The 16,630-nt window shown below is 42.0% G+C and overlaps 1 long non-coding RNA gene across 1 annotated transcript; it reads right to left on the bottom strand.

Moving 5' to 3' along the window:
* Positions 1–156: 156 nt before the first annotated feature.
* On the bottom strand, positions 157–15,658 carry LOC140850344 (uncharacterized). The gene is made up of 3 exons (XR_012133033.1): positions 15,384–15,658; positions 13,267–13,309; positions 157–1,813 (listed from the first exon to the last, which is right to left on the bottom strand). It is a non-coding gene; the product is annotated as an uncharacterized lncRNA (long non-coding RNA).
* Positions 15,659–16,630: the final 972 nt, after the last annotated feature.

The following is a 16,630-nucleotide window of genomic DNA, read 5'->3' as shown; positions in this document are numbered from 1 at the left end:
CCAGGCCTGTCTGTGGATGGGCAGGGGCACTGAGCTGCCAGAGGAGCAGAGGAAATGTCCATCAGAGTCTGACTGTGAAAGGCCTTGACTTCCAGACAGTGCCCACTGGTGACACCCTTGATGGCTGAGCAGGGGAGTATGGTGGACAGAGCTGGGTTCTAGGAGGATTAATTTGGTCATGAGTCTTCTTAATTTCTAAGAAATGGGATGGCTCTATACCTATGGCTTGGAAAGGATCTTCGAATGAAGATTCCTCTCCTAAAAAAAATGAAGAAAACACACGTGACCAAGTGCACTCTCAAGGATGAGTTTTAAAGTTCTGATTCTCAGAATACCTATTTAATGTCAGTATTTTTCTAAAGGACAGATGCATACACCCTTGACCCAGCAATCAACCCTTAGATATTTTAACTGCAGAAGTACATGGATAACATGGTATGCATGGATTGCTCCTTGCAACATCCTTGGAAATAGCAAAAGACCAGAAACAATCTAAGCGTCCAATAGGAAACTGATGGAATTAGTTGTATCTCCATACAATGAGACATTACGTCCTAAAACACTATGCTAAAAGAAATGGTGCAGAACAGTGTGTTAGGAAAAAAGAACTATATATATGCATATTTTATTTGCATTTTTAAAAACCCGGGGGATACAGAAAGAAAAAAAAACCCACTAGAAAGTAGTTATCTAAGGGAAGAGGGTGTAAACTTGAGGGAGGAGAGACAGGAGTGAGTATAGGTCTTTTCATTCTAATTCTTAATTATAGTTTAAATATGTGAGAGCATTTCAGAGTCAGCATTGAGTGTTTATCAAATGTGGGTGAGCAGAACACGTTCAGCAGGGGCTTCTGTAATTCGTGAGGCTGGACGCTGACTCACGGCGCAACACAGAGGTTCCTGAAGGAGGAGGTTGAAGACCAGGAGCTTCGATACAGGCTGCTTACCAGCATTTACCCGCTCATATCTCCTCAGGAGAATCAAATTCCTCCTCTTTGCTATCAGGCAAAGATGATTATTCTGCAGCAGAACACCTGCTTCTCAAGGGAGGCTTTGGGAGAGGGAGCTGGGATGTGCTTCGTCACTGAGTTAGCGTCGCCGTGATGTCCTGTGCCCTGTGCTCAGCTCTCCTGCAGAAAGGAGCAGATGGTCCTATGCTACTTGGTTCCCTGAGCTCAGTGGGCATCTGCCTACAGAGCAAATGGCTTCCGTTTCCTAACAAATCTTTTTTACATCAAACCTTCCCTAATGAAAGGGTGCCAGTTGTCATTAGTGTCGGTGTCGACGGTGCAGGCATTGGCTGCTTCTTCACCCCTTGCAGACACACCAGTGCCTCTGCCTTTTTTTCCTGTCAACTTTCTCCCAGCGGATCACCATAGATGCACACACAGTCTTGCTTCTGAAAGAAAGTACACCCTAGTGATTAAGAATACAGAATTTAGGGTAAGATAAATGTGGTTTGAAATCTGAGTTTGGCACTTACCAGCAAGGCCTTGAAAAGGTTACTTGATGTATCTAGTCCAGTTTCCTCACCTTAAAAATGAGGATGTTTTATAAAATAAAACAAAATAGTTTTTAAGTATTAGCCCCATACCTGGCACACAGAAAAGACTCAGTAAGTGTGTTGTTGATGTATGTTTACCTTCATCTCCTGCTTGTGGAACTTCTGGTACAGAATAATGTGGAAGCTTTTGATAGAAAATGTATTGAACAGCCCTTATTGGCTTGCTTTGGTCAGTTGCAATAAAGAGATGTAGAATCTCCTCCAAGTGTTCCATGGAAACATCTTCTTTCCTTTTACTGAAATAATCTACCTGAAACCAAGAGGTGATATAGCCTTCACATATTTCTGAATATGCTCCCAATTTCAACTATGCATTTGTGTACATATGTAGTCAGAGTGACTCACAGTCATTTAAGCTGCTTTAGGTTCCTTTGCTGTAAATTCTTCCTCTAATTAGGCTCGTAATTGCAGAGCAAGGACAAACTGATTCAGCCCAAACAACCTCTACTGGGAGGATGGTCACAAGACACATTCAGCGCCTCTTTTTATTCTCCATACACGCTCACAGCAGACCAGCCACCGCCAGCAAAAAGCAAAAGCTCACTGCGGCACACAGGGCCCTCTGGTGTGGCTCCGAGAAGGAGGCTGCTGCTCCATTCGGGTGCACAGCTTTCTTGCTCCTGAACCTTTTGGTGACAAAGAGCACAGACAGACTCTGAGAGGAGAGATGCTGGGCTCTGGGGAGGTCGTCTAGCCTGTCCTCTCCCAGGTCTCTCCAGTCAAGCTGGGCCTCTGCAGGGCATCTTCTCCTTGCCCACCTACCTTCCCACCTTTCTGTCCCTACTCCCTCCCCACTTTCCTTTCTTGTTTCCTTCCTTCCCTAATAAAAATAAATAAACCTTAGAGTAGTTACTACTACCATACCCATTTTAAAGGCTTAATTTTTCTTTTAAAGATGAGACAACTTGGTCTGAAAGACATTGAGCAACTTAACCAATGATGATTCAGATAATGGTGAGCTGGGATTGGGATGCGAAGAAGGTGGGTCTGACTCTAGAACCCATGCTCTCAGCCACCGTGCTTTACTGCCACCCCATTTTGAAAGGTGGTCATGGGCTAATTGCCTTGCAGAACTTGAGAGGAGCACATCATTGGGCATTTTCCTTCTCTGTCCTGTTTCACTGGCACACAGAGAAACCTGATTGCTTGGGCCATTCACGATTGGAACTGGAATACTGCAGAGCAAACTTAACAATGGACCAAGATTATTCTGAAGTCCTAGCAATTCATGGACCATCCAATTCAAAGCTATCCTGACTATAATAACTGCTTCTTTCCAGGGTATCATTCAGTATTTGAAGTAGAGTTCAGGGGCAAAGTGTTCCATGGAAAAGCAACATTATATCTGCAGGGGGAAAAAGGATCTCCCCTTGCCTGTAATTCTAATACATCTTCTGAGGACCCTAATTTTGACACAGGGCTTCCCCATTAACTATATAAATTGAATTAATGACTTGATTTCTGCGGAGAACAGAAAGTACTTAAGGAACTACTTCAGCCAGATGACATTATATTAATAGTAATAAGGGGTGGAATTATAACTATTTACATGGCCTTTTCTTTGCAGAGTATTTGATAGCTTTCTTGCACAAATATTATAATCCTAATGGTCATTTTGTGCTCTCTCATTTGTCATGCTTGTATGTTTTTGCAGCATTTAAACATTTGTGCTACTAAATAAAACTAATGCTCAGGAAAGCCTGCAGCTACCTGCCCTGTGTGGTTTGGGGCTTCATCTATTCATACACTTGCCCTCCTGGCTGAGGGCATTCTTGACCATCCAAGGCTTCTGCAGGCAGTTTGGGGTCATGAGCCCTAGAACCTTCTGTTAGTTAAGACTTTATTGATACCCCATGTGTCTGTCTCATTGAAGGATCCTCTGCTTAGGCAGCGTCTCTGTTTCTCACTACAAATTCTTTTCTTGGACTTGTTTCCAGAGTCACTCAATGACTGTAAACAGAGTTAGTTTTCAGCAACTTCCAGCTGTGGGTTTATATGGGATGATGCAGAGTAAACTCTAATTTGCTATAGACAGTATTTTCCCCCCACACTCCACTATAAGTCTGTTTCTGAAGCCACTGTTTCCTTTTTTATAAGTTACATGATGATTATGAGGATGGTGATGGTGACGATGATAATTTTAAAAGAACTTACTGAGTACTTAGATGGCAAGCACTTAGCTAAGTATTTCATTTACACATTCACATTGACTTCTTACAAGAGCCCGATGAGTTAGTTACTATTATTGTTATTATTATTATTATTAATTTTTCCATTTCACAGCGGCAGGAACTGAGGCCTTGCCAGGCAGAGCTCCACCTTATATTCACACCTCGGTCACCTGACCCTATCCCAGGTGCTCATAACCATGTGCCACCCTCGTCTGCTCCAGATCTCTTGAGTCTTGTGAGCTGAGGGAATTTTGTGCTGCTTTTTAAAAACTGTCATCTGCAGTTTTAGTTCCATATATGGTTTGTCTAGGAAACCTCTGTGTCCTCAAGTGTTCTTGGTGCTGAAAGCCAGTCGTCGGAATTACTCTCAGCCCCTTGTGCTCCTCTGCCTTCCCTCTCCTCTTCTGTATCTGTTTTCCCGTGTAGGATGAGAGCCTGCGTCTCAGCCCTGTGGTCCTCCTTTTAGAATGGACTCGAACTTTCTCCCAGTGTGATCTAGCCGCTCCTGCCCTGTGCCCTCAGAGCAGAGCGGTGGGCTTGTGGGGGTTGCTAGAGCACCACGTGTTGATGATAATGAGGTAGCATCTGACAAGCAGACCCAATTTTTCTCCCTAAGAAATATAAGTCTGAGGCAAGGGAAATTCTCCAATTTTTACTTCAGTGCTCCCTGCATTCTCGCCTCTGGCCCCCATGCCCTCATTTCACTCCTCTCAGGTAGGAAACTGACTGGGGATACTGAGTAACATTGGGTGTTGGTAACATGATGTGGTACCTCTGTCAGGTGGCACTAAAACATGACTGGGTGTGGAGGATTTAAGCCAAAAGAATGTTTGTCACATGTTAGAATTTTAAGGCTAAGCAATAACAGTTAACAGGTATCACATTCTTACTTAGTTCCAGGCATGACACCAAATTCTTCCCATATGATCTCATTTTATATCAGCCTCATACAGCAGATCATTGACCCTGTTTTACTAATGGAGAAATGGCAAATAACTTGCCTCATGGAGGAAGTTCAAACTCTGGTCTGTTTCATTCTAATATCATATCTAACCTCTGTGGTGCAACTAGTTAGAGGACCCAGGTATGGCAGGAGAGCCTTCCTGTGATGGTCAGCCAGAGGTGCTGCCCACCCCGGCTGCACACAGGCTGATCCTGACAAAGAGTTAGCTGGGATCCCCCCTCACTCCCACAGCAATGACCTTCCCACCCATCTGTGGTAGGAATTGACCAAGTGGCAGATAGAGACAGCGAGCATGATTCCTGGACCCTAGTTGAGGACAAGCCAGGGAATGTCAGACCTAGCACTCCTTTGGATGGAAATTAACCTCTTTCCTTCTTTCTCCCTCAGTAGGAGAGGAGCAGAGGATCCCACCCATGTAAGAGCTAGGACCCATTTATCGAGTACCTACTGGATGCACACCTTGTGTTCTGCTCTTTCAGACTGATCTCACAGAGAGCTCATTCCTCTTTTCCTTCATAGGGATCTGTTGACATGGAAACAAGCCATAGAGAATTCATTTGATGTGGCTTTCGCATAGCTTTTGCATGCAATCTCTTCACCATACAAGATAGGGCATTGTGTTAGGTAGCTGTGTGATGGTTAGTGTGATGGACCAACTTTGGCTGAAGTGTAGTATTGGTTATTTAACTAAACACTATTAGGTATTGCTCTGAAGGTATTTTGTGGTTAACGTTTACTATCAATTGGTTTTAAGCAGAAGAAATTACCCTCAATAATGCAGGTGGGCCTCATTCCATCAGCAGAAGGCCTTAAAAACAAAACCAAGGTTTCCCAGAAAAGAAATTCTGCCGCATCAACTGCAACATCAATTCTCACCCGTTTGCAGCCTACCAGCCTTCCCTACAAACTTTAGCTTCCACAACCACATGGCTTGGAATTGTACTTCTACTCCCATTGAAAGGTTAAAAGGTACACAGTCTGGGTTAGGCAGAGACGGGTAAGATTCCTCAAGGGAGGAACAACCTAAGACAGGCACAGTCGCAGGGGGGCCATCAGGTGAGAATTTGGGGATCAACAGAGGTGAGGCTCAGAACCTCAACCCCCTGCTTTGAGAGAAATCTTCTGCATCCGTGGATGTCTTGCTGCCCTTGTCTAGCCTGGATTAATACTTAGTCCAGAGGCACACACCTGATCATCTGATCATCTACATTTGCCCTCTTACAGCACTAAACTATGTTTTCTACCTTTATCTTGCATCTACCTACCACTTCAGCATTTTATTAAAAATAAAAATAATAATAATAATAGGAGAAATGTAGGATCAACATATAAATCAAGTACAAAAATCAAACGAATATTCATATTTGACCTGATTGTTTATAGGTCATAATGCATGATCAAAACCGAAAGTTTCTGTGATGACTGCCCTTGTACTGTTCACCATGTAAGAATTTATTCACTATGTAAGAATTCGTTCACCATGTAAGAACTTGTTCGTTATGCTTCAGAAGATTGGAGACTGACGAGAATTAGGCTTGAGATGGATTAATGATTGTACATTGAGCGTTGACCCCCCTATACTGAATTTTATTGTTGTTAACAACCATTTGATCAATAAATATGAGAGATGCCCTCTCAAAAAAAATAAAATTAAATTAAAATAAAAAAATAAAAAATAAAAGTAATAATAATAATAATAATAATAATAAGGGAGAAATGTGGGATTCACATATAAATCAAGTATAAAAATCAAATGAATATTCATATTTGACCTGATTGTCTATAGTTCATAATGCGTGATCAAAACCGAAAGTTTCTGTGATGACTGCCCTTGTACTGTTCACCATGTAAGAACTTATTCACTATGTAAGAATTTGTTCACCATGTAAGAACTTGTTTGTTATGTTTCAGAAGATTGGAGACTGATGAGAATTAGGTTTGGAGTAGATTAATGATTGTGCATTGAGTCCCCTATACAGAATTTTATTGTTGTTAACAACCATTTGATCAATAAATATGAGAGATGCCCTCTCAAAAAAAAAAAAAAAGGTACACAGTCTGGCTGAGCAGTTGCCCCAGCTTCATATCACTCTGACGTTGTACAGCATGGGCACCTCAAAGAGGAGAGGGGACTGCACCCCATTCCTAGTGCAGATGAGATGTGCAAAATCCCCTTGCTGTCCTGCACAGTGAGCACCAGCTGAGGAGGACAATGCCAGCTGGGGAGGTCTGTGCCTTCTTTAGAGCCTCCATCTCAGGGCCTCAGACTTTTGTAGCATCAAGTGAAATTTAATCAGTTTCTCTCTGGATTTAAAGTCCATCAGTTCCTGGGGAAAGATCATCCAAAGAAGCTCATTTGCCTCTTTTCAAAGACACGTTAGTGAAAAAATTCATCAGAGAAGTGTTTAACAGGGCTCATAATCTGTCCGCAAACTTTACTGACCATGTTCTTGAAATTTGGCCAGCTTTCTTTTATTTCAGTACCTCCAATGTCATTTTGAATTATGTACTCTTGATTATAGAGAGATACACTTCTTCTCAGGGGCTAGCCAGACTTTTGGAAGACAAGGATAGGTTTTACTTTTATTTCAACCTGCTTCTGATTCAGAGTTTAGGGTGATGTGTAGTTGGACATCAGGTTAAAAAAAAATAATCTGTAATAGGTCATAATGTTCAGTTATGCTCAATAGGATATAATTGTTGATATTGACAATGCACGTGATTGCATTGATTCTCCTATCCAAGCAGAAAACCTTGATGACACTTTTTCTTATTTCACAACCCTATCAGTTATGAAAAATTCTCCAAGGAAAAATTATATTAATCATAAGTTCCTTACACAAGCATACTTTAGAGATAAGTGTGGGTTCAGTTCCAGACCACCACAATAAATTGAATATTGCCAAAAAGCAAGTCAAATAATGTTTTTGGTTTCCCAGCACATATGAAAGAGTTATGCTCACACTATACTGTAGTTGATCAAGTGTGCAATAGCATTATGTCTTTAAAAAATGTATATACCTTAATTCTAAAACACTTTATGGCTAAAAAATGCTCACCATCATCTGAGCTTTCAGAGAGTCTATCTTTTTGCTGGTAGAGGGTGTTGCCTTGATGTTGCTGGCTGCTGACTGACAGGGCGGTGGGTGCGGAAGGCTGGGTGGCTGGGGCAGTTTCTGAGAATAAGACAACAATGATGTTTGCTGCACTGACTGACTCTTCTTTTCAGGAGTGATTCCTCTGTAGCGTGTGATGCTGTTCAACAGTGAGTTACCCACAATAGAGCTTCTTTGAAAATTGGAGTCAATCCTCTCAAACCCTCTGCTGCTCTATCAACTAAGTTTATGACATATTCTAAATCCTTTGTTGTCATTTCAGCAGTTTTCACAGCATCTTCATCAGGAATAGATTTCATCTCAAGAAACCACTTTTTTTGCTCATCCATAAGAAGCAACTCCTCACCACGCCATCAGGAGATGGCAGCAATTCAGTCACATCTTCAGGCTCCACTTCTGTCTTGCCAATGGGTTTCAGCCCCAGGCAAGTTCACTATGGATTCAGTGTGACCAAAGAAATGACAGTAGAACATTCTTGGGGTGAAAGGGTTATACCCAACTTTATTTTCACATTGGCAGGTCAATCACTAAAATCTTGTTCACTCAGAGCGAGTGTGCATGCAACAAGACGGTCTCTGCCTCTGGGCCTCTCTGCACAGTCTCTCTGCACAGCCATCCTCTGGGCCTCTGTCCTCAGGGCTGCCACCAGTCCAGCCTCTGCTCTGCTCTCCTGCAGCCTTGCAACCATGCCACCATGTCACCCAGAGCACTGCATGGAGCTCTTTATATAGAGTCAATAACAATGTATTGCCCACAGGTGTGTAGTGAGCCAGCCAACCAGGGCCAGGTGAGAATCCTGGCCACAGAACTCTCATTTTATCCACACTCCACCCCTCCAGTATTCTCTCCTCTCAATCTATGTGCCCTCAATCCTCTGCAATGGTCCCTGTGTGAGAAAGCTGGAGCATTGTAACCACATTCCATAACAACAACAGAATCTATGACAATATACAAATAACAAAAATTACAACAAATTATAATAACCCTCAAACCTGAGGAGATCCATTGCCACCAAGTGATCATCTGCTGTATTCAAACCAGTTCTACTCAAAGAAGTTAACCAGAAGGACCATGGGTGGCCTTACAATACCCACCTTCTCCAGCCTCTCCAGCAGAAAGTCTTGCAGACACACAGGCCGATCTTGTTGCTTTATCCCTGCCTTCTGCTTTGTCCTCAGCATCTGGAACCACTGCCCCGGTCTCAATTGCCACAGCTCCAGTCATTCAATTTCTTACCATCTGCTCCTGCCTTTTCAAACCAGCCCACATCTGGGTCCTCGCGATGTTCACGGGGCCCTTTAAATTCTTCCTTCGAGAAGCAGACCGTATTTCCTTCTGTGCCGGAGCCTGAGGATAGAAGCAGGGCTCGGAGCGCGCCATGACCTGAGGAAGGGACTGCACCCCTCCTGAAAGAACCCGCGGTGCCGAGTCCTTCGGGCTTCCCACCAGCTTCCAACCGGGTGGGGTCTCCACCGAGGAGGGGCTGACTGATGTCTCCGGCACCGGCAGGGCCTCCACCCCCACCTGTTCATCAAACCTCCGCTCCTCCATTTCTGGGGCTAGCTAATGACCCCACTCCATCCTCCACCTGCCCCACGGCACCTGGCAGCCTGCGTGCTGCTGCTTCTCGTGCCAGTCCTTCTCGGGCCTCTTCCTCCACCTGCCCCACGGCACCTGGCAGCCCGCACGCCCACACTGCTGCTTCTCGTGCTGCTTCCTCTCGGGCCGCAGCACTTCATAATGACACCATTTCAGTCAGCTTTCTCCTGGGGTGGACCCCGTCCTCCACCCCTTCATAGTACCTCACCCACAGGGGACACTCGAGTGTCTCCCTGTCCGTAGGTGCAGCTGCTGAAACACTCCTTCCATGAGTGCAGCCTGTTCTTTTTCCTTGGTCACCAATGAACCCTGCCGACTGTCACCAATTGTCTTGCCAATGGGTTTCAGCTCCGGGCAAGTTCACTATGGATTCAATGTGACCAAGAAATGACAGTAGAACTTTCTTGGGGTGAAAGGGTTATACCCAACTTTATTTCCATGGTAGCAGGTCAATCACTAAAACCTCATCCACTCAGAGCAAGTCTGCATGCAGCAAGCTGGTCTCTGCCTCTGGGCCTCTCTGCCCGCACAGCCGTCCTCTGGGCCTCTGTCCTCAGTGCTGCCACCACTCCAGCCTCTGCTCTGCTCTCCTGCAGCCTTGCAGCCCTGCCACCGTGTCATGCCCAGAGTACTGGGTGGAGCTCTTTTTATAGAGTCGACAGCCATGTATTGCCCACACATATGTAGTGAGCCAGCCAACCAGGGCCAGGTGAGAATCCTGACCAGAGGAACTTTCATTTTATCCACAACTTCTAATTCTAGTTCTCCTGCTGTTTCCACCACATCTAAGGTTATTTCCTCCACTGATGTCATGAACCCTTCAAAGTCATCTATGAGGGTTGAAATCAGCTTTTTTCCAAACTCCCGTTAGTGTTGATATTTTGACCTCTTCCTGTAAGTCATGATTGTTCTTAATGGCATCTAGAATTGTGAATCCTTTCCAGAAGGCTTTTAACTTAGTTTGCCCAGATCCATTAGAGGAATCACTTTCTATGGCAGCTATAGCCTTACAAAATGAATTTCTTAAATAATAAAACTTGAAAGTCAAAATGAATCCTTGATCCATGGGCTGCAGAGTGGATATTGTGTGAGCACGCATGAAAACAACATTAATCTTGTACATCTCCATCCAGCTCTTGGGTGACTTGGTATATTGTCAGTGAGCAGTAATAGTTTGGAAAGAATTTTTTTTTCTGAGCAACTATGGGCTTTATTTCTCAACTGTGGGTTTAAAATATTCATTAAACCACGTTGTAAGTAGATGGGCTGCTATCCAGGCTTTGTGGTTCCACTTACAGAGTACAGGCAGAGTAGACTTACTGTATCTTGACGGCCCTGAGGTTTTCATGATGGTAAATGAGCGTTGGCTTCATCTTCCAGTCACCAGCTGCATTAGGTGCCTGATGGCATCTTCTTCCTTACAAGGCTGTTTCACCTACACTAAAAATCTGCTGTTTAGTATAGCCATTTTCATTAATTCTCTCAGCTACATCTTCTGGATAACTTATTGTGGCTTGTCCACAGCTCTTGCTGCTTCACCTTACACTTTGATGTCATGGAGACAGCATCTTCCCTAAGGAAACAACCTCGGCTAGCATCCAACTTTTCTTCTACAACTTCCTCACCTCTCTCAGCCTTCATAGAATTGAAAAGAGTTAGGGCCCTGCTCCGGATTAGGCTTCGGCTTAAGGGAATGTTATACTGGTTTGATCTTCCACCCACACCACTCAAACTTTCTCCGTATCAGCAATAGGCTATTTTGCTTTCGTATTATTGGTGTGTTCATTGGAGTAGCACTTTTAGTTTCCTTCAAGAACTTTTCCTTTGCATCCACAACTTGACTAATGATTTGGCTCAAGACGCCTAGCTTTCAGCCTCTCTCAGCTTTTGACATGCTTTCCTCACTAAGCTTAATTATTTCTAGCTTTTGATTTAAAGTGAGAGATGTGTGACACTTCCTTTCATTTGAACACTAAAGACCATTGCAGGGTTATCAATTGGTCTAGTTCAAATATTGCTGTGTCTCAGGGAATAGGGATGCCTGAGGACAGGGACAGAGATGGGGAACAGCTGATCAGTGGAGCAGTCAGAATAAATATAACATTTATTGATTAGTTTTGCTGTCTTGCATGGGTGAGATTCATGGTGCCCCAAAATAATATAACTATAATAGTGACACTAAAGATCATGGATCCAGATCACCATAACAAACATAATTATAATGAAAAAGCTTGAAATATTACAAGAACTACCAAAATGTGACACAGAGACCCAAAGTGAGCAGATGATATTGAAAAAATGGTGCTGATAAACTTGTTTGACACTGGTGCTCAACAGTATGGACTCACTGGACATTTCTCAGTTAATGGCTCAAAGTGGACCTTTCTCATTTGACTGCAGTGTCTATGGAGCCCCCTTTACTTGTCCTGATGGTCCATTCCAACCACTGGAAGAAACGTGGCTTTTGCAGAAATGATTTTGCTCTGTCTTTACCTTTTATAAGTCCATTTTTCACTTGCAGGATAATTAGGCCAAGGGAAGGGGAGAGATGATTATATACCTTTAGCTCAATTAAACTCAGGTTTTGTTTATAAAATTTCTGATTAGAAATATTTCCCTGGGAACATTTCTGTTGAGAAGAATAAATCTTTTAAAAGATGTTCAAAAGACCACCTAGTGTTCCAAGTCTGTTTTATAATCTCTAACTTACAGTCACTATATCATTGGATCCTCGGGGCAACAGGATTATTATTTCTACTTTTCAGATTAGGAAAAGTTAATTCAAGAGTTTGCGACCCAGCAGCCTCAGAACTGACACTGAGTCTACTAGTTCCCAAGGGTGTGTTCCTTCAACTTTGCCATAGTGTGACCCACTAAAGGGACTTCATTCCATTATGTAATAGTAATAATATTGGCAAAGGTGTAATATAATACCTTCATTTTGCCCATTATTTTTCTTCTATTTTCCCTTCAGGCTTCTGCTCGTATGAAATGTATTTCAGTACCATTTCATCTTATTAACTTTAAATAAGTTTACAAGAGGGAGTGTTCAACCAAAACAACCCTAATAGGCTAGAAATAAAATAAAATGACTTATTTTCACCCAATTGTTAGAGGAGTTCATTAGACCTGCAGAGCTACCACCTAAACACATTAGTTTCACCATCCAGTGAGTTTAATTTCCTCAAAAAAAACATTCTTCTACAGATGCAGTGCAGGTGGAGAGGAAGGAGGGAGGATTGTGAATGGAACTTGAAAAGATCAATTTAGTTCCAATTATCTGCTCTTACCAGATAAACCAAGGAGAAAATAATAATTTATATAATAGATCTGTTTGCATGTGTGTGTGCATGTGATACACACCTTTCAAATGGAAACAGTCAAAATTAAAGAAAACATAAATTTTACAATGGCATTGAATTTGGTCAAGATCAGCAATTTGGGCCGTGTTCTCTGTGCCTAACCCCTCACAAACATTGTCCCTAAAAGCCTAAGTATCTGGGAGGATTTTCCCCTTATAATTTTTGCCCCATGGGCATACTTATCTGTCTTAAAACCAAAAACAAAACCTTAAAATTCAGTGATTTAGAACTGGTCCAAATCAAATCAGCGGTTACTAGTTGTCTGGTATATCAGAAATCAAATATATTGATCTTTAACCCCTCCCACCACTCAATGGGCTCCCAATCTCTGCCAAGCCTCAAAACCTGTTTACCTCATGAGGTCAGGACAAGGTTGCATGAGAATGAACTTTCAAATTGTAAAGTACTGCTAAAATGTTAGAAACTCATATGGGGATTCAATTCAACAATAACATTGACAAGTAGAAAACAAATATAAATGGGAGACTTACTGTAAACAAGCCATTCAGTCACTCTGGGAGCATTGTTTACATCCTAAAATGAAAAATTTTTAAGATTCATTTACTAAAAAAGTTGCTTTCTGTGGAACATTTTCTGATAACACTTTGTTAATCAGTGTTTTGCCTTTTAATTATGCCACATAATTCAAATACCACATAATTCTTACTTTTCACAAATTCAAGTTGATCATCAGTTAGTATAAATTAATTAAGCCTCAGATTTGGAAATGTTTTAAGCACATATTTCCATCACCTTCTGGAAAGAATCCCCCCCTTTTTATTCATCTTCTGAACTTTCTTAAGAGACTTCCCTTGTCTCATTCATTATGAGTTCAATGCTTTCCACTGCAAAAAGCACTGTCACATATTTTACAAACACTCTGGGTTTGAGCTCTCACCTTGAGATCTTTCATTAACATATTGCTTAATGCTTGGAACCCCATTTATGTGTCAAGAAAAAATGAGTAACCCTGTCACTCATCTGCCCTGCCTGCTGTATAAATATTCAATGTACTTGGTATAAGTAATATGAAACTTCTTCTTCCCCAGATCTCTTCCCAAACATGTAATTACTTAGAGTGCATCTGGGATTGGGCTAGAAGTTGCAGAGGACAGAAAAAAGGTAATGTCAATTATTCATGCTAACAATAAGACCATTATTATAAAGATATTTGTGAAGCTTAGAATCTAGAAGGAGAGAAGAGATCTACATACAAAATCATTAATGATAAAAAAACAGTGTATGATCAGGAAATGTAGTGGGAAAAAGAAATAGATCAGTGAAGAACATGATACTTGGGGAAGGTAAGATGTGAATTAAGCTCTGTGGGTGAGCAGGATTTAAAGAGAATAAAACATAGAGAGAACACTGTTCAAATTAAGCTTGAGGGCTGTAACTGCAGGAACAAATATTGCTGATGACTTTAGCTGAATATATGAAGCCTGCTACTCTTTTTTATATTTTCTTTGCTTAGAGGTAAACTCAACTAAGTGAATGATGTGGGACCTTCCCAAGTTTATGTTGCAGTAATAGGCACTTCATTGTTTGGTCTGATTCCAGACCACCTTCTTCCAGAAAAATAATTCTTATTCTTGAAACCTTCATACCCCTCCAACTCCGTCATTTATCTTATGTTTTCCAAACAGACACCATTTGCTCATATGGCCCTGACTTTCTGGCCGCATTTGATTGGCCCAAAAATGATATCTCACCCAAGCTGGGTCAATGAATCTTTTCTCCTGGATTTTGGACTGGGAATCATAAAAAATATTAAGCCAATCTCTCTCTGGTACTGAAGCCAAAAGATGCAAACCTGGGGAGCTCTTGGCAGTCATGTTTTTAGCCAGATGGAAAAAACTACTCTGCAGTAGAGCAAACAGAGGCTGATATGACACATAGAGGGAAATAGACAGTGGGTAGTGGGAGCATCTCGGTAGTTCTAACATTAGGTAAGTACAACTATAACCTTATTCTTGAGTTCTCGGTCCAACATTTTCTGATAAAACTGTTCATGCATACATAGATGTTGTGTTAACTGTACAGTGAACACTCCCATCTACCACCTAGATTCAACAATTAGCAGTTAGCTATATTTGCCTTACTGCAATATGTAGCAGTTAGCTATATTTGCCTTACTGCAAAATTTGCCTTACTGAATATCTATTTATTCATCCCTTATTCATCAAGTCATATTATTTTTCATGTATTTTAAGTTGCAAACATCATCACACTAAATTCCTGAACACTTCAGCATACATACCACTACATAAAGTTCAATTATTGTTTACTTTTATTGAAGTACAATTATTTACTTCAATAAAACAGACACACAGATTATAAGTGTAACATTCAATCAGTTTTGACAAATGCATACATCTACATAATTCAAGCTCCTATCAAGACACTTAGTATTTTCTTTAAATAGTTTCCCTTTCTGCTTAAGATAATTCAAGGTTGTTTTTATTATTATTATTATTATTATAACGTGAAATCAAAAGAGTCATAGTTAAACTTTAGCAAATTCACAGCTGAACTGGGAATTGAGCTGTCTTAATCTGCTTGGGCTGCTATAACTGGGTGACTTAAAGAACAGACATCTATTTCTTACTGTTCTGGAGACTGGGAAGACCAAGATCCAGGTGACTGCAGATTCCAGTTCCTGGGGACATCCTTCTTCCTGGCCTGCAGACAGCTCCCTTCTTGCTGTGTCCTGGCAGAGCAGAGAGAGAGAGAGCTCTGGTTTCACTTACTTTTTTAATAAGGACACTGATCCCATTATGGGGGCCCCATTCTCATAACCACAGTTAAATGTAATTACCGCCCAAAGGCCGTAACTCCAAATACCATCACATGGGAGTCAGGAGTTCAGTAGATGAATTTGGCAGGAGACTCGAACATTCAGTCCCATAACAAGGGCCCAGGGATCTAAGGCCTCATGAGCCCACATGGTATCTCTGCAAATCACAAAGACTCCTGCTCTGGTCTGGTGAAGCCTCATGGTCTCAGAGGCTAGTAAGAGAACATAGTTGGATTTCAGCCCCTGTTAAGTGCACTTTACAGCAAGTATGTACAAGTGTACATGCGACTCCTACAGAGACCCTGGAGCCTCAGTCTGAGGTGTAAGCTCTACACGTTGGCTTAACACGTCTATTCAGTTTCCCAAACATCACAGGTTTTTTTGGCTTTGTCACTGCCCAGAGCATCCTGGGGCGCTCACCAGGAAAAGCTGTCCCTCCTGACCTCTACAAAAATCATAAAGAAGAGAACTTTTCTTGGGGTGAGGCGATACTGGACGCGGCTCTTTTTAGAAGTGAGTTAGTATGGGAAAGAAGGGCAAGGTGCCTGTTTCCCTCTGGTCTTGTGATTTGAATCATCAGAGCAGGAAAAGATAAGTTGGTGACCAAATTATGAATACTTTTTTTGGTTATACTATGCTTGGGAGCAAAATAATGTCCCTAGGGGTTTTCTTGGTATTTATACGTGATATTGCAAACGTTGAGAAATCATAATGCAGTCAGAAGGTAACAGCGATTTAAGCTCTGCCTGGGCAGGTCTGGCAGTGCTTTGAGGCCCCTACAAACAGAGAATGCCTCCCTGAGACCAGGCACAGGCTTCTGCAGGCAAAACAGGATAACTGAAACTGCTTACAGATGACCAGGAAATTATCCAAAATAAGGAGCCATTTTCTTCTGAAAGCTGGAGGAAGAGCAGGCACTTTCTCCCAGGAGTGACGCTGGGTAAGATCTTTAGCATAAATAATTGCTCATCTTTATAAACCTTAAAGTCTTTATGAGCTTTTCCAGAAGAAAGCTGTAATTCAGAGGTCAACCTGGGAGGGAAGAACACATTTTATTG

Source organism: Manis javanica, chromosome 7, assembly GCF_040802235.1.
Source record: "Manis javanica isolate MJ-LG chromosome 7, MJ_LKY, whole genome shotgun sequence".
Classification (NCBI taxonomy): Eukaryota; Metazoa; Chordata; class Mammalia; order Pholidota; family Manidae; genus Manis; species Manis javanica.
This window is presented reverse-complemented; position numbering and strand designations above follow the sequence as displayed.